The 18,046-nt window shown below is 41.5% G+C and overlaps 1 long non-coding RNA gene across 1 annotated transcript in view; it reads left to right on the top strand.

Moving 5' to 3' along the window:
• Positions 1 to 18,046, top strand: part of LOC138755726 (uncharacterized) — an 84,388-nt gene that overhangs the window by 29,704 nt on the left and 36,638 nt on the right. The gene's annotated exons all lie outside the window — the stretch shown is intronic.

Here is an 18,046-nt window from a genome sequence, read left to right as displayed (position 1 = left end):
TATAACTGACCTTCTCCTCTGGTAGAGGATTGTGGAGGTTAGATTATTGACAATGTTCAAAGAGGAAGGAGATAATTTGAAGTTAGTGCGAGAGTGTGATGGTTGATTAGTATGGATTCAATTTTCCAAAAGGTCTGTTTCTGTGCAATATGACTATAATTCTTAATTTTTGAAAGATCAAGGAACTGGTAGAGAAGTGGAGATGAGACCTGTAGGTCATTTGTAATCATAGTGAATGATGAGGCAGGCATGACAGATTGAGTAGCCGAAACAGGATCTTATTTTCTTATGATCCTTTGTTCTCCTAAAAAGTAAAAAATTAATACTGAAATAAGTGAGGAACATTTATTTTTGCTGCCAGTTTATTACATTTATTGATCCAAATTTATGGGTAGGCAGCTGAAATCTTGGTCTTTGGGCACTTGGGCAGAGGGACATTTGTTTCTGCTCATGAAGAATAGTTTATTGAATGATCATAGAACAGGCTATTCATTTTGCCAGAATAACAGTACATAATAGCCTGAATATGCCTGAGATGGTCTGATCTTGGAAGCTAAGCATGTTCAGGAATGGTCAGTACTGGGAGGGGAGACCACCTAGGAACACCAGGATCTGTAGGTTTCTGTGAGTGGTGCTGGATGAAGTAGAGAGTCTCTGTCTGCCTTACAGTTGACAAAAGTTAAAGAATTTCATGTATGTTACATTCTAAATGCAGTATTATGTGACAATAATGGAACCTTTACCTTTTTTACTGTCCTGGTACAGTAATCCTGTTAGTCCTTGTTATATAGTCAGGATAACCACTTAAGAATACACCCTTCTCACAGTAATAAATGTAGTGCACCACTGTGGGGCGTATGTATATGAGTGTGTGTGAACAGTTTCCTGAGATGGTGGAAGGCATCAGTAAGTAAAATCTCTTTTGTTATTTGAATCTTGCATCTCTAAGTTATTTAAGAAGCTTACCAAGTAACAAGGAGACATAACATGGAGGCAGCAGTATAAGAGAACAGGAATAAAGCCATGCAACTGATTGTTAGTCATTGAAATATAAAGAGGAAGAAGAGAAAAAATATTACTGAAAAAAATGGCTGGAGCAGTGATGGACTGGGAGGCTGAAGACATTATTATAGTTTCAGCAGAAGTCCAATTTAACATTCAAAAGCCATTTTAAAAAATGCAACAGCAGAGGAGAAGGTCAATTCTATACTTCTCTGGACCGGGGAGCGAAGCCTTGACTTTTTTAATTGCTGGGAGCTTACAGAGGTGGAGAAAAATGGTCCAGAGCAGATATTTGCAAAGTTTGCTTCTCACCTTGAATCTGGGTCTAATCATAGAAGTAAACACTATGAATTTCAAGCCTTAATTAATGAAACTGTTGATAACTTTCTCACAAGACAAAAAGTTATTGCTGCAGAATGCAGATTTAAGGATATAAAGGAAAGATTAGTTGATCAACTAATATGGAGGAGTGCCGATCCTGAAGTGCTAACTTTTTATAAGAGTTAAAACTAATCTATAAGAGATTATATGGGATAGCTTGAAGCTGGCCAAAGTTATAGATACAGCCTGAGCCTTCAAAGCCATGAGGACGCAAATGAAATCCCTATCCATGCAGATCCACCCACAGAAGGAAGGGTGATGCTATAAAGAACACAATCAGAAAAGAGCAAACCCCTAAGACCTGCAGGAAGTGTGGCAGACAAAACCCATTTGATGACTGAAACAAATGCCCTGCATTTGGTTCTGAAGGTGGAGCTTGTGGTAAAGTAAACCATTTGGCGAAGATGTCCAAGTCTAGTATGAAAAAAAAACAGTAATACCAGTGAAGAAAAAAGTCAAGAAGATCCACCACATAAAAGTAAGCAACAATGAGGACTCTTGACATGCAGATACTGGACTTAGAATCCAAACACCTTCGTGACATGTCAGGTGAGAGGAAAGAAGGAAGCGAGTTGCACATAAGGATCCAAATGCAGAGGGCCATCCAGAACAGGGAAAGAACATCCTCTGTACATTCTACATGGCAGACACAGATGGATCAGCAATTCTAGGTCTGGATAGCTTCCAGGAGTTGCAGTTCATCTCTGTCAATTATGAGATCCAGACGAAGAAGATATTCAAAAGTATCAACAGAAACACACAACAAAAAGAGAAAATTATTTCCACAGAAGTACCTGCCAGGCCATGGCACATAGTGGGAGCAGACTTGTTCACCGAGAATCAAGAGTGGTGAAAGAGCTGAGAGCGTCAACTATCACCTCAGAAATGAGAGCGCTCCTTGCTGAACGAGGAATATTCAAGTAAGTAATATGTGACAATGGAACACAGTTCACATCACAAGAATTCAGAAAGCTGGTTGCAGTGTATGGGTTTGTTATCACTATATCATCTCCATGCTACTCCAAATTTCATGGATTAATTGAAGACAAGTGCAATGTGAAATGCACAGTGTGGTGAAGCAGAAGAAGACCCATGCTAGCTCTTCTATCATTATGGGCAACACCTTTAAGGGCTGACATGAAGTCTCCAGCAGAACTTCTAAATGGCAGAAGAGATAAAACAACTCTGCCAAGCAAAATACACCCTCCAGAAGACCAGGAGGAAACCAGAAAAAGACTGGCTGACACACAAGAGGATGGATGCCAGCATTATAACCTAACTAATTCTAAGCGCACATGTATGTAATATATATGTAACTTCAGAAAAGTTCTTTGATTCACAATCAAATCTCACTTCTCATTCCTCCAAGTTAACTGGTTGCAGGCAATTCTTAGACTGTGCACAAATTTTAAAATTTATGAAGTTCACCTGGCTTTGGTGCTTAAAAGGTAAATGGTTACCACTCAGGAAGGTTCTTGTTGGTTTTCAGAGTGAGACTTGTTGTTCGCTAGACACCCACAACTGATTACTTGTAACCAGCCACTTCAGTATCTTGTTGAAGAAACTTGCCAGGTTCTCCAGATGATAACCTTTTTCTTTCAGGTCACCATAGAGTTTTTTTTGTTTCCCTTACCTCAAGTGAAACATTAGGCAGCCAGTACTCTCCTCTTGCATGAACCACAAGATTTTTGACCAGGCTGAACTCAGCACTCACAACCTGTCTTCCAAATGGGGTTTTCCCACAAGCTTGACAGCTTTTCCTGTTCCAGTCCCAGTTGTTGCTGCTGACTGTAAAACTGCAGAACTGAATCCCCCCCCCTCTCTTTCTCAAAGAAAAAGTCTGTTTTACTCTCTCTGCTTGCAAAACCATATGACCCTTTTAGAACAGCAAGTTCCACACCAGACAGTCTGCGGCTCCAACGAGTCTTTCATCTGTTGCCTTTTTGTAAACAATAATCCATTAGTGAAATCTCTTGGGCACTCTCCAAAACTTTGCGAAGGCTCTTGGCGCCGGACTGTCTAGCATTAGCAGAGCTCTGATATTTTAAATAAGATCTGTTTTAAAGTGTTTGTATGTGACCTACACTAAAAAACCCACCCCAATTTAGCTGCCAAAAGCATATCTATATACAATTCAAACACAACATAATCTGTCACAGCAGCATGTGCATATTTAAGACCTGATGTTGAAAAAATGGACCCCAACAAAGGTCACAGGAAAGCTGAGACACCAAAATCATACATTGTCGAGACAGACTCTGTCAATCAGCTGAAGATGAACAGAATTCACACGCAACTGACACAAGATGTGATGCAGCAGAAAACTTCAATACCAGCAAAGCCTGTAACACTAATATCAAGTGAGGTATCAAGTGACCACAACCATTAATACTGAAACATCAACACAACAGTTGTCAGGTGAAGCATAACAAGCTACATCACCTACTCGTGTACCAGAGCCCAATGGTCACAGCCAAATCCACAAGATGGTGAAGCAACATACTGCTGCCAGTGTGATATCAATAAGAACTATTTAAAAATAGTTGTGTAAATAATCTAGTGTACAAATTCAGTTAGTTAAGTTGCTCTGGAAAGAAAGTGATAAAGAACACTAAATTTTTCTTTATCTTGAGAAGGAGGAATGTTATATAGTCAGGATAATGTGAACTATTTTGTCTCTTTCTCTTTGGCTTGGCTTTGCGGACGAAGATTTATGGTGGGGGTAAATGTCCACGTCAGCTGCAGGCTCGTTTGTGGCTGACAAGTCCGATGCGGGACAGGCAGACACGGTTGCAGCGGTTGCAGGGGAAAATTGGTGGGTTGGGGTTGGGTGTTGGGTTTTTCCTCCTTTGTCTTTTGTCAGTGAGGTGGGGTCTGTGGTCTTCTTCAAAGGAGGTTGCTGCCCGTCGAACTGTGAGGCACCAAGATGCACGGTTTGAGGCGATATCAGCCCACTGACGGTGGTCAATGTGGCAGGCATCAAGTGATTTCTTTAGGCAGTCCTTGTACCTCTGGTGCACTTCTGTCACAGTGGCCAGTGGAGAGCTCGCTATATAACACGATCTTGGGAAAGCGATGGTCCTCCATTCTGGAGATGTGACCCACCCAGCGCAGCTGGATCTTCAGCAGTGTGGACTCGATGCTGTCGGCCTCTGCCATCTCGAGTACTTCGATGTTAGGGATGAAGTTGCTCCAATGAATGTTGAGGATGGAGTAGAGACAACGCTGGTGGAAGCGTTCTAGGAGCCGTAGGTGATGCTGGTAGAGGACCCATGATTCGGAGCCGAACAGGAGTGTGGGTAATCACTTAAGAATACACCCTTCTCAAGAAACCTCCCAATTAATCACAGAGACATAAGTCCTCTCTATTTTTTTCCCTATAGCTCTGTAAATTATCCTCTCTAAAATGTATAATCAATGCCACTTTCAAGGTATCTATTTTGAATATCTGCTTATCATTCTATCCCTATTCTTCCAATCCACTGGCGTTCTAAATCCCAGAGATGCTCCATTATTGAACAGCATTTTGTGTTTTTATTGTTGTTCAACATTAGATTTATTTTCTGAACAGGAAGCTGTCTTAAAATCGTCACTAATTTATTTATTTATGGATACCCCTGAAAAAAAACATGCTCATTTGCAAAAGGATTATACTCTATAAAATGTCCCATATTGGTTTTAGTTACTTTTCCACAAAGCTTTCACATCTTTTACCCATCCCTGAAATAAACTGTGGAAAATGCAAGTAAGCAGCTTGTGTTATAAATTACTGCACATTGCCTTCCAAGAAAGTACAATAAATATAAATTGCAATGAAGATAAAGAAGTATTCCCTGATCTTTTAAAAATTAAGCACTATTGTCACAGTCATATTATTTATTTTATAATTTTGCCTTTAGGTGGCAGTGAAAGATCATACTGTGGTCATCAGCCTGCCTTGCATCCGTATGAATGAAACATTTTGCTGCTGTTGGAAAACAGTTCTGAAATATTTTACAGGCCACGTTTTATGTAATTCACCCTGCGTGTCAAGCTCTAGAGGTCACCAATGCTCCATCTAGATCTTAATTGTAGAACATACCACTAAAAGTAAAGAATGCAGTCCTACAGAAGCAAGATGTAATTAAACAATATTGGTAGGGATAGGTGATGAAAGAGAATAGAGATAGATGCCATGGCAGACAGAAACACAAAAAGACAAAATATAGCGAGAACGAGAGAAATAGAATAAAATAAGAACTGACAGAAATGGGGGAAACGATAGTACAGAGTAAGAGCCAGACTGAGAGAATGAGACTAAAACAGGTTCTTAGAGGGATGAACAGAAAACACACACAAAGTAAAACAATGGCAGAGGATTGTGAGATGGAGATATGGTATACATCAGAAATGAGGAGAGACACAGAAACCAAGATCCATTCTAGTAAAATCCTAAGATATACGACAAGAGAAAATATATTGGCGAAGGCAATTAAAAAAATAAGAAAAGACAAAAAACCACTGAAATACAAAGGTCAAAATTTTTTTTTTCTATCCAGACATAAGTTTTGAACTCCTGAAGAAGAGGAAGGAGTTTAAAGCAGCAAAAACGACCCTATGGAAAAAAGGTTATAAATTTATGTTAAAATATCCAGCGGTGCTTAAAATAGTTATCCGGGGGCAGCAAAGCAAACTGTTCTCGGATCCGAAAAAAGCACAAAAATTTGTTGAACACCTACAAAACAGACAGAGAGATGAAGAGATATAATAAGAACAAAATTGACAACAAAATATATATAAAGAAGAAGAATAAAGTATAAGTAAGAACTAAGAAGAGAAAGAAAGGGAAGAAAGGAAGTAAGGAGGGAATTAAGAGAGTGAGCTTTGTTATATATGAAGATTAAAATATTTTCTGGGGGGGGCTGGGTGGGGAAGAATAACAGTCACTGCGAAATCAGTTGGCGCTTGCGAGCGGGTTCGCAAATCCAAATGAAGAGGGGAGATGTGGTTGCCCGACAAGGGATAAAGGGCAACTCAGAGAGGGGAGGGACTATTGGGGTTAAAGGAATTTTAGATATGGGAATAGGGGAAATATTTTATGTTTTAGAAATGTTGTCTTACAATGTGTTCAATAAAAGAAAACAGAAATGGATAAGAAGGGAAGGTGGTGATGAGGAAATGGAAAGGAAAGATAAACAAAGTATGAAATGGCCATGTTGAATTATATGACTTTAAATATTAACGGAATACATAACCAAATCAAAAGGAAGATGCTGTTAAATTTACTGAAGAAAGAAAAAATTGATATAGCATTCGTGCAAGAAACACATCTAACTGAAGTTGTACACAAGAAATTAAAGAGAGATGGGATAGGACATGTAACAGCAGCATCATATAATTCAAAAGCCAGAGGAGTAGCTATGTTAATCAATAAAAATGTACCAATCAAAATAGAAGAGGAAATAATAGATCCAGCAGGGAGGTATGTAATGATAAAATGTCAGATAAATTCAGAATTTTGAAATTTACTCAATATATACGCACCTAAAGAAGAAGGTCAAAAATTTAAGCAAGATATCTTTTTGAAGATTGCAGATACGCAAGGGAATATACTAATAGGAGGGGATTTTAACCTTAATTTGGATTCAAACATGGATAAAACTGGAAAAAAAAGACTAACAGAAAGAACAAAGTAACCAAATTTATAATTAAATTGATGCAGGAAATGCAACTTTTGGATATATGGAGGAAACAACGCCCAAAGGAAAAGGAATATTCATATTATTCGGGTATACATAAAACATACTTAAGGATAGACCTATTCCTGTTATCAGTCCACATTGAAGGAAGAGTTAAGAAAACGGAAAATAAAGCTAGATTGTTATCGGATCACTCACCCCTGTTATTGGCAATAGAGCTAGAGGACATCCCACCAAGAATGTATAGATGGAGATTAAACTCCATGCTACTTAAAAGACAGGATTTTAGAGAATTCATTGAGCGACAAATTAAAATGTACTTTGAAATAAATACGGAATCAGTGAAAAGTAAATTTATACTATGGGATGCAGTGAAAGCATTCATCAGAGGACAGATAATAAGTTATGTAACTAAAATGAAGAAGGACTACAATCGAGAAATAGAACAGTTGGAAAGGGAAATAACAAATACAGAAAAAGAATTAGCAATAACGGAAGATACAACTAAAACAAGAGAATTTACAGACAAGAAAATAAAATATGAAACACTACAAACATATAAGGTGGAGAAGAACATAATGAAGACAATACAGAAATATTATGAGCTAGGAGAAAAAACGCACAAAATACTAACGCGGCAGCTTAAGACAGAACAAACTAAAAGAATGGTATTGGCATCAAGGAAAAAGGACAAACAAATAACATATAACCCAACAGAGATCAACGAAAACTTCAGGGAATTCTACGAACAACTATATCAAACTGAAAATGAAGGGAAAGAAGACAAAATAGATGAATTTCTAACTAAAATTGAACTACCAAAATTACAAACAGAGGAGCAAAATAAATTAATAAAACCATTTGAAATAGAAGAAATACAGGAGATGTTTAAAAAAAACTACCGAACAATAAAACACCGAGAGAGGATGGTCTACCAATAGAATTCTATAAAACTTTTAAACACTTATTAATTCCTCCTCTCCTGGAAGTAATGAACCAGATTGAAGAAACACAACACATACCAGATTCATGCAAAACAGCAATAATTACAGTAATACCAAAGACGGGGAAAGATCCACTAACACCAGCATCGTATAGACCAATATCTCTACTTAACACAGATTATAAGATAATACCTAAACTGTTAGCAAACAGATTGGCCGACTGTGTACCAAAAATAGTAAAACTAGACCAAACTGGATTTATTAAAAAGAGACGAACCACGGACAATATCTGTAAATTCATTAACTTAATCCATGCAGTACAAGGAAACAAAACTCCAACAGTAGCGGTTGCTTTAGATGTAGAGAAAGCCTTTGACAGAGTAGAATGGAATTATTTATTCAAAGTACTACAAAAATTCAACCTACCAGAGAAATATATTAATTGGATTAAAGCATTATATAAGGGACCATTGGCGAAAGTGACAGTAAATGGATATATTTCAAACCAATTTAAATTAAGCAGATCAACAAGGCAGGGATGTCCACTATCTCCCTCACTGTTCGCGTTAGCTATAGAACCACTAGCAGAACTGATAAGAACAGAAAATAAAATACAAGGGATAAAAATAAAAGAGAAGGAATATAAAATCAGTCTATTTGCAGATGACGTTATAATATACTTAACAGAACCAGAAATATCAATAAAAGAATTACATAAGAAATTGAAGGAATATGGAGAAGTATCGGGGTACAAGATCAACGCAAATAAAAGTGAAGCAATGCCAATGAATAATGCAGATTTCACAAAGTTTAAGAAAGAATCACCATTTAGATGGCAAACACAAGCAATTCGATACCAAGGTATACAACTAAATAATAATCTCGGCCATCTATATGAACTAAATTATCAGCCATTAATGAAAAAAATTACAAGACAACTTAGAGCACTGGAAAGACTTACCACTAACACTGATAGGAAGGATAAACTATTAAAATGAACATCTTCCCAAGGATACAATACCTATTTCAATCATTACCAATTCAACTAACAGAGAAATTCTTCAAGGAGCTAAAGAAAATAATAAGGAAATTCTTATGGAAAGGGGGAAACCAAGGATAGCACTAGATAAATTAACAGAATGGTACAAACAAGGAAGCTTACAACTACCAAACTTTAAGAATTATTATGGAGCAGCACAATTAAGATACCTATCAGATTTTTATCAAAGAAGGGAAAAACCAGATTGGACCAGATTAGAGCTAGATAAAATAGGGGAGAAGATACCTGAACATATACTATATAAGTCGGATGAAAAATTGGTGCAACGTAGGAATTCACCAGTACTGAACCATCTGCTCAACATTTGGAAGAAGATTCATGTAGAAAGGAATAAAATAAATTATCAACTACCAAAATTAATATTGACACAAAATCAACTAATCCCTTTCACAATAAATAACCTTTCCTTCAGAGAATGGGAGAGAAAAAGGATCAAAAGAATAGAAAATTGTTTTTTAGGAAATAAATTATTATCTTTTGAACAAATGAAAGACAAATATAATATAACTCACGATGCAAGGTTTGCATACCACAAACTGAAAACGTACTTGAAGGACAAATTGGGAAACAGTCTGAGGTTACCAGAAGGAAGAAATTTTGAATATGTGATTACAGACACAATGATAATTAAAAGATTTATAACGAACATGTACATCAAACTGCAAGAAAAAGAAAACGAGGAAACAAACTGTAAACCCAAACAAAAATGGGAACAAGAACTAAATATAAAGATAAAGAATGAAACATGGGAAAAGCTATGCTCCGGAACTATGAGAAATACAATAAACACGAGGTTACGCATGATACAGTATAATTGGTTACACAATATACATCACACCCCAAAAGTTAAATAAATGGGACCCAACAGTATCAGACAGATGTTTTTGCTGTAAAAAGGAAACGGGAACAACAATACATGCAATTTGGACATGTGAGAAAGTGAAAAAATTTTGGGAAGATCTAAACCAGATATTAAATAAAATCACAAAAAGCAATATACCAAAAACCCCAGAGATCTTCCTTCTAAGTAATAGCAGAAATAAATTATTTGGACTCGATTTGGATGGAGCACAAAAAAGATTTATTATGATAGACCTAGCTGTAGCAAAAAAAATGTATTATGTCAACAGGGAAATTAGAAGACAACTTCTTTTTTTGGCTTGGCTTCGCGGACGAAGATTAATGGAGGGGTAATGTCCACGTCAGCTGCAGGCTCGTTTGTGGCTGACAAGTCCAATGCGGGACAGACAGACACGGTTGCAGCGGTTGCAAGGGAAAATTGGTTGGTTGCGGTTGGGTGTTGGGTTTTTCCTCCTTTGTCTTTTGTCAGTTAGGTGATTTCAAGTGTTCTGACCATCGGTTGAGGATGGAGATCTTGTCGCTGAGGAGGACTTTGCCGTCTGAGCTGCGCAGCGGGCTTTGGATTTGGGGTGAGGGGCCGTACACAGCCTTTAGAGCCTCGTAAAAACCCCTGAAGTCGCCAATGTCCGCGCTGAGCTGGGTTCGTTTGGCGAGGCTAGTCCACCACTCATTTTGGATCTCCCGGAGTTTGCGCTGAAGATGGCTGCATGCGCGACAGAAGGCTCGTTTCTTCTCTAGCCATTAATAGAAGTAATAGAACAAATAAAGAATTTGAACTCAATTTGGATGGAGCACAAAAAAAGATTTATTATGATAGCCCTAGCTGTAGCAAAAAAATGTATTATGTCAACCTGGAAATTAGAAGACAACTTGAGAATACAACAATGGTATATAGAAATAAATAAATGTATTCCTTTAGAAAAAATAACATGTAATTTAAGAAATAACATCACAATATTCGAACAAATATAGGAACCAAACATGAAATACAATAGAGAAATCCTACCATGGACCTCCACCACCTAAAATGACAGAAGGAGAAGACAAAGAAATGAACTGACTCAATATATAAAAGTAAAAGATAAAAATTTCTTGTTTATTTTTATTAAGTGACGACATTGTTTAATGGGTTTAATGTATCTTATAGATTGAACTTTGAATAAATGGGAAGGGGGGAGAGGGAGGGAGGGAAGGGAGGGGGGAAAGGGGGAGAAAATGACACTATATATTCAAGAGAAAAATGTATGTATTTTGGTCAGTATGGTGTATAGTGTGAATAATAAAAAAAATTTTAAAAAAGAAATGGGGAAAGACAAACAGATCAACAGACAACAGCACATGAATGAAAGTGGGAAGGATCTATTGAAGGCAGTATGTGGAGTGGGGTAATATTTTTTCCATGTATTTACAAACAGAATGCATGAGTTTTGTCTCAGATAACTGGACAACTACTTATTTCCCACTTACCAATAAGGATAATGAGTTTACTTTACATATGCACCAAAATTCTTACTTTCTGCAGCCAAATGAGTGATTTTGTAAAAAATATTCTAATGGTATACTTTAAATTAGCCCAGTTTGAAAAGAGATGATAAATATGAATGATCTTTTTTCTTCTTTCTTTGGCTTGGCTTCGCGGACGAAGATTTATGGAGGGGGTAAAAGTCCACGTCAGCTGCAGGCTCGATTGTGGCTGACAAGTCCGATGCGGGACAGGCAGACACGGTTGCAGCGGTTGCAGGGGAAAATTGGTTGGTTGGGGTTGGGTGTTGGGTTTTTCCTTCTTTGTCTTTTGTCAGTGAGGTGGGGTCTGCGGTCTTCTTCAAAGGAGGTTGCTGCCCGCCGAACTGTGAGGCGCCAAGATGCACGGTTTGAGGCGATATCAGCCCACTGGCGGTGGTCAATGTGGCAGGCACCAAGAGATTTCTTTAGGCAGTCCTAAATATGAATGATTCTTTGGCTTGGCTTCGCGGACGAAGATTTATGGAGGGGGTAAAAAGTCCACGTCAGCTGCAGGCTCGTTTGTGGCTGACCAGTCCGATGCGGGACAGGCAGACACGATTGCAGCGGTTGCAAGGGAAAATTGGTTGGTTGGGGTTGGGTGTTGGGTTTTTCCTCCTTTGCCTTTTGTCAGTGAGGTGGGCTCTGCGGTCTTCTTCAAAGGAGGCTGCTGCCCGCCAAACTGTGAGGCGCCAAGATGCACGGTTTGAGGCGTTATCAGCCCACTGGCGGTGGTCAATGTGTCAGGCACCAAGAGATTTCTTTAAGCAGTCCTTGTACCTTTTCTTTGGTGCACCTCTGTCACGGTGGCCAGTGGAGAGCTCGCCATATAATACGATCTTGGGAAGGCGATGGTCCTCCATTCTGGAGACGTGACCCATCCAGCGCAGCTGGATCTTCAGCAGCGTGGACTCGATGCTGTCGACCTCTGCCATCTCGAGTACCTCGACGTTAGGGGTGTGAGCGCTCCAATGGATGTTGAGGATGGAGCGGAGACAACGCTGGTGGAAGCGTTCTAGGAGCCGTAGGTGGTGCCGGTAGAGGACCCATGATTCGGAGCCGAACAGGAGTGTGGGTATAACAACGGCTCTGTATACGCTTATCTTTTTGAGGTTTTTCAGTTGGTTGTTTTTCCAGACTCTTTTGTGTAGTCTTCCAAAGGCGCTATTTGCCTTGGCGAGTCTGTTGTCTATCTCATTGTCGATCCTTGCATCTGATGAAATGGTGCAGCCGAGTTAGGTAAACTGGTTGACCGTTTTGAGTTTTGTGTGCCCGATGGAGATGTGGGGGGGCTGGTAGTCATGGTGGGGAGATGGCTGATGGAGGACCTCAGTTTTCTTCAGGCTGACTTCCAGGCCAAACATTTGAATGATAGATAGAGAATAAATATACACAGCCATGCATGGAGCAAGAAAAAAAAAGTAGTGGAGGCAGGAGTACAGGTAGGGTAGTAAGGGGAAGTTCAAGAGTCTGATAGCATTCAAGGGAAAAAACTATTCTTGAACCTAGAGGTGCTAGATTTCAGGCCTCTTCTGTAACTTCTTTCAGAAGGTAGCAGCAAGAAGAGATTGTGAGAAGAGAATGCATTACTCAATTATGCAATTGTATATTTTATGAATAGTGTATTTTCTGACAAGAGTGGAAAGCCCTTCATGAGTTTTATTTTATTAATGTGCTTATTTCCCTAATACTCTTGTCCACTATCAAGCTTTTATAAGGGACATTCGGCTGGGTATCTCTAGTAGTGTTTCTGTACGTTTTTTGTGGCTCTTTAGTAAGGCAAGTTACCAGGATAAAGCTTTTAATTAACCATCCTTCATTGATGGTGACCTGTACTCAAATATCAGCTGTGGCTGATGTTCCAATATATCAAAAGTCATACCGTGTAGCAACTCGCTACCTGGGAGGCGACCCAACACACAAAATGGCTGTTGAACGCAGCAATCACACAAGGCCCGTACAGGCTAATAGCCTTTCTCCTCAGTTGACTCCCGGCACGACGGGAACATTGACCAATCAGCAACCAGAATGCCGCTGATGTGACCATTGGGAAAACCAGGCCCAGCAGCGGGAAATGCAGGGACAGAAAGTGCAATAAGCCATTCTTGTCGATAACCACATTGTGTGTGTCGTTCTTCCATTCTCTGCTGTAGCGACTTGCTACATTGGTGATCCCGACTGGTCCAAATGACATTTGGACCCGAAGAAGACCGATCAGTCAGCTCTACATGCAGTTTCCTTGAAACTGCCAACATTCTGGACAGTGCAACCACTGGTGTGGTTTGAGCAAGCCAAAGCTCATTTCCAGCTCTGACAGATCTCCGCCAATGCCACAAAGTGCTACTACGTGGTGAGTTTGCTCGACCAAACACAGAAGCACGAGTCATCAATTTCCTGTGGCAGCCTCCAGAACAAGGCAAATATGAGGCCCTTAAAGAGCTTTTAATGCAAACTTTTGGGTGCTCACAGCATGAGCATGCTGCCTGACTGTTGCACATGGATGGCCTGGGGTACAGGGCCCCATCTGTCCTCTTGAGTGACATGCTGGCCTTGGCTGAGAGGCATAAGCCTTGCCTGCTTTGTGAGCAGGTTTTTCAGGAACAGCTACCTGAGGACATCCGACTGCTGCACGCTGACAAGGACTTCAATGACGCCCGGAAAGTCGCTACTCAGGCAAATGTGCTCTGAAGAGTGAAAAGGGATGCAAGTTCACGTACGCTAAGGACGCCAAGTCCACAACAACTAGCAGAAAGGCAAGTGGACTGCCCCCCCTCCCCCTCCGATCAGTACTGCTTCTACCATCAGAAATGGTTACCGAGGCCGGCCAATGCCGCCCCCCCCCTCCCCATGCGTTTCTGGGAAACACCATGGTCAATTGTTGCCAGTGGTTACGGCAGTTGGTCAATGAGACAGCCTCCTCCACGTCTGGGACTCCCTCTCGAGATAGCAATTCCTAGTCCATACAGGTGCCGAGGTTAGCTTCCTTCTCTCCCCCCCCCCCCCCCCCCAGCCTACGACACATGGAACAGAAAACCAGGCCTAGCCCTGAGGCTGGCAGTGGCAGCATAAAGACCTTCAGAACCCGTACCATCCCACTCCGCTTTGGCAACAACTGGTTCACATAGACTTTTACACTTGCAGTGGTAGCACAATCACTCCTGGGAGCAGACTTCCTCCGAGCCCACTGTCTACTAGTGGACCTCAAAGGGTGGAATTTGTTGCATGCTAGGACTTTCCAGATCTGCCTGGGTGTAGCTAGACTACTGGCCTTCCATCTCGACTCTGTCACGGTGTCCAAAAACGAGTCCGCTAGCATCCTGGCCGAATTCCCTTCCATCATGACACCCCAGTTTATGTCGGCTGAATTCAAGCACAGGATACGGCACAATATCCTGACAACAGGACCTCAAATCCATGCCAGGGTGCGCTGCCTTCCTCCCGAGAAACTCAATCCCGCAAAAGAGGAATTTTTAAAAATGGAGGAACTGGGAATAGTGCGGCAGACCGAAAAACCCTGGATCTCCCCCCTACACATGGTACCAAAGGCAGCGGGAAGGTGGAGGTCATGCGGAGACTACAAGGGGCACGAATATTTTCCAAGGTCGACCTTATCCAAGGTTATCATCCCTAAAACTACAATCATCAGCCACTTTGAGCTGTTATAAGGATGCCATTCGTGCTCAAGAATGCAGCCCAGCGACTCATGAATGCAGTAGGCCAGGGCCTCAGGTTTGCGTTCATTCACCTGGATGATATCCTGATAGCCAGCCACAATCGCAAAGAGCATGTGGCCCATGCCTGAGTGACTTCGGTCTTACAATCAACTTGGCCAAATGTCAGTTCGGGCTAGAGACAATCAACCTTTTGGCCACAGAATCAACAGCCTCTACCCAAAAAAGTAGAGGCTGTTTGGCATTTCACCAAACACCACACAGTGAAAGGCCTCCAAGAATTCACTGGTATGATCAATTTTTACCACCATTTCATACCGGCAGCAGCCTACATCATGCACCCCCTATTCACACTCATGGCAGGGAAATGAAAAGAGGTAACCTGGGACAAGGAAGCATCAGAGGCATTCCAACAAGCAAAAGATGCACTTGCCAATGCTACACTTCTGGTACTCTCTAGGACAGATGCCCCGACCTCCCTCACAGTAGACCCCTCCAACATTGCATGCTTGAACAGTTGATTGAAGGATATTGGCAGCCCCTGGCAATTTTTAACAGACATCTCCAGCCACCCGAACTCAAATACAGTGCCTTTGATCGCAAACTCTTGGCACTATACCTGGTGGTCCAACACTTCAGATATTTTTTGGAGGGGTGATATTTCAAGTCTTCACAGACCATAAAACTCTAATCTTTGCTTTCAACAAAGCATTGGACCTGTGGTCAGCCAGGCAACGAAGATACCTGGCCTACGTATCCGACTTTACCATGGACATAGAACACATCGCTGGAAAAACCAACATAGTGGCCGATGCACTGTCCCTACTGGCGATTCAGTCTACCCAGTCCCTGTCCTAGGGGATAGACTATGCGGCCCTTGTCAAAGCACAACAGACCCCGAGATTCCCATGTTCAAGATGGTGGTCTCAGAGCTCAGGCTAGAAGACATCATCATCAGCCCAGGCAACCAGACACTCCTATGCGACGTGTCCACTGGCAAGCCCTGCCCCATTATACCAGTGGGAGATAGCAGGCTTTTGAAGCGGTGCACAACCTGGTGCACCCAGCCATCAGAACCCCTGTCAAGATGGTAGCCAGCAGGTTCTTCTGGCATGGCCTTCGTAAGCAGGTCAGTCAATGGGTCAAGACATGCACACTCTGTCAGACGTCAAAGGTCCAAACGCACAACAAAGCACATCCCCAAACCTTCGAACCAGCACGGCGGAGGTTCAGTTACATCCATATTGACATTGAGGGACCACTGCCGGTCTCCTGGGGTGAAAGGTCCCTTTTAATGATGGTCGACCACTCCACAAGGTGACCAGAAGTCGTTCCACTGGTGGAAATAACTACCACGTCCTGCACCAGAGCAATAATCGATACCTGGGTGGCAAAATTTGGGATTCTGGAGCATATGACTTTTGATAAGAGTGCACAATTCACCCTGGGGCTCTGGATGGCACTGGCCAACCTTCTTGGAACCCAACTCCACCACTCAACGTCATCTCACCCACAGGCCAACAGGTTGGTGGAGCAGTTCTACAGACACAAGGCAGCTCTGATGGCTCGACTCAAGGGATCGCATTGGACAGATGAGCTACCATGGGTCCTCCTGTGCTTCAACGCCTCGATGGTGGGAATGGTGAATGGCGCAGTGTTGGTCATACCATGGGAATTCTTGGCTGCTGCCAAGGTCTCAGAAGAATCACCAGCAGCAATGATGGATAAACTAAGGGAGTGACTAAGAACCTTAGTCCCAGCACAGCCCTTACCCCACAGCCAACCAAAGACATTTATTCCCAAGGACCTAAAGACATGTAAATACATCTTTGTAGATGGGGAGCCCACCACTCACCCTGCAACCACCATATGAGAGGCCCTACCGAGTGACAGGCACAACGGGTCCACATACGTGCTGGATATTGGAGGTGAGGAAGAGAGTTTCACTATCGACCACATCGAGCCAGCACATATAGACACCAGCCAGCCAGTCACTATACAGGCCCCATGACGTCGTGGCAGACGACCAAAGGCAAAGGACAATATTCTGATTGCTGGTTTGTGGGGGGTGTCATGTAAGTAGTGGAGGCCTGACTCACAAAATAGTGGTTGAAAGCAGCGATCACACAAGGCCTACACAGGCTAATGGCCTTTCTCCTTGGCTGACTGTCAGCGCGGTGGGAACATCGACGAATCCGCAACCAGAATGTGTCGGACTCTGGCTTTACCCTACGCTTAATTTAGTCTATGTGTCGTCTGAGTCCAGTGTGTTCGTTAAACGAAGTGATAGGAGAAGGTATTCGGTTCAACAATCAATTTATTACACAGCGCAAGAATAAAGCTTAACAGAGCTCTGGTTCAGTCGTTAGTTCATAGGTCACCTGCACAGTGAGCTATTCCCCAAGACTGACCTCTACTGTCCAGTCTCTACAGTTTATATAGCTCAACCTTATCATACGGAACAAAAGTTGGCTTTCTTTGCTAGATTTCTTGCATAAGATTTATCACAAGTAATTTCCTGCTCTGCAGATATCTGGGGTGTAGAGCTCCCATCTTAATCCTCAAGGTCAGAATATCCTGTTGTTTTGATCTGAAATCAATTCATACCCCAGATATTTCTAATTATTTCTTTGTTCTCATCTGGCCATATTCTTCTGTTCTACTCAACACCTCCTTCTGCCTTCTTACTGAGTTAGTTTCCATTCTCTTTGTTTCTGACAGTCTCTGTCAGGATTCTCTTTGTTCTTGTATGGCCATTGTCTCCTGTACTAATCAACACCTCCTTTTGCCTTAACCTTCCTACTAAATTGTTTCATACATATTCTCTCTTTTGTATTTTGGGAGCAGGCAATTCTAAACCTACTGAAATCAGCCAACTTTGCCTCATACTGTGGCTGCCCCTTACTTACATTACTCTTCCCCTTCACCATGAGGTAAATATTAAATTGT

Source organism: Narcine bancroftii, chromosome 2 (assembly GCF_036971445.1).
Source record: "Narcine bancroftii isolate sNarBan1 chromosome 2, sNarBan1.hap1, whole genome shotgun sequence".
NCBI lineage: Eukaryota > Metazoa > Chordata > Chondrichthyes > Torpediniformes > Narcinidae > Narcine > Narcine bancroftii.
Note: the sequence above shows the minus strand (reverse complement) of the source record. Positions and strands in the feature narration are given on the sequence as shown.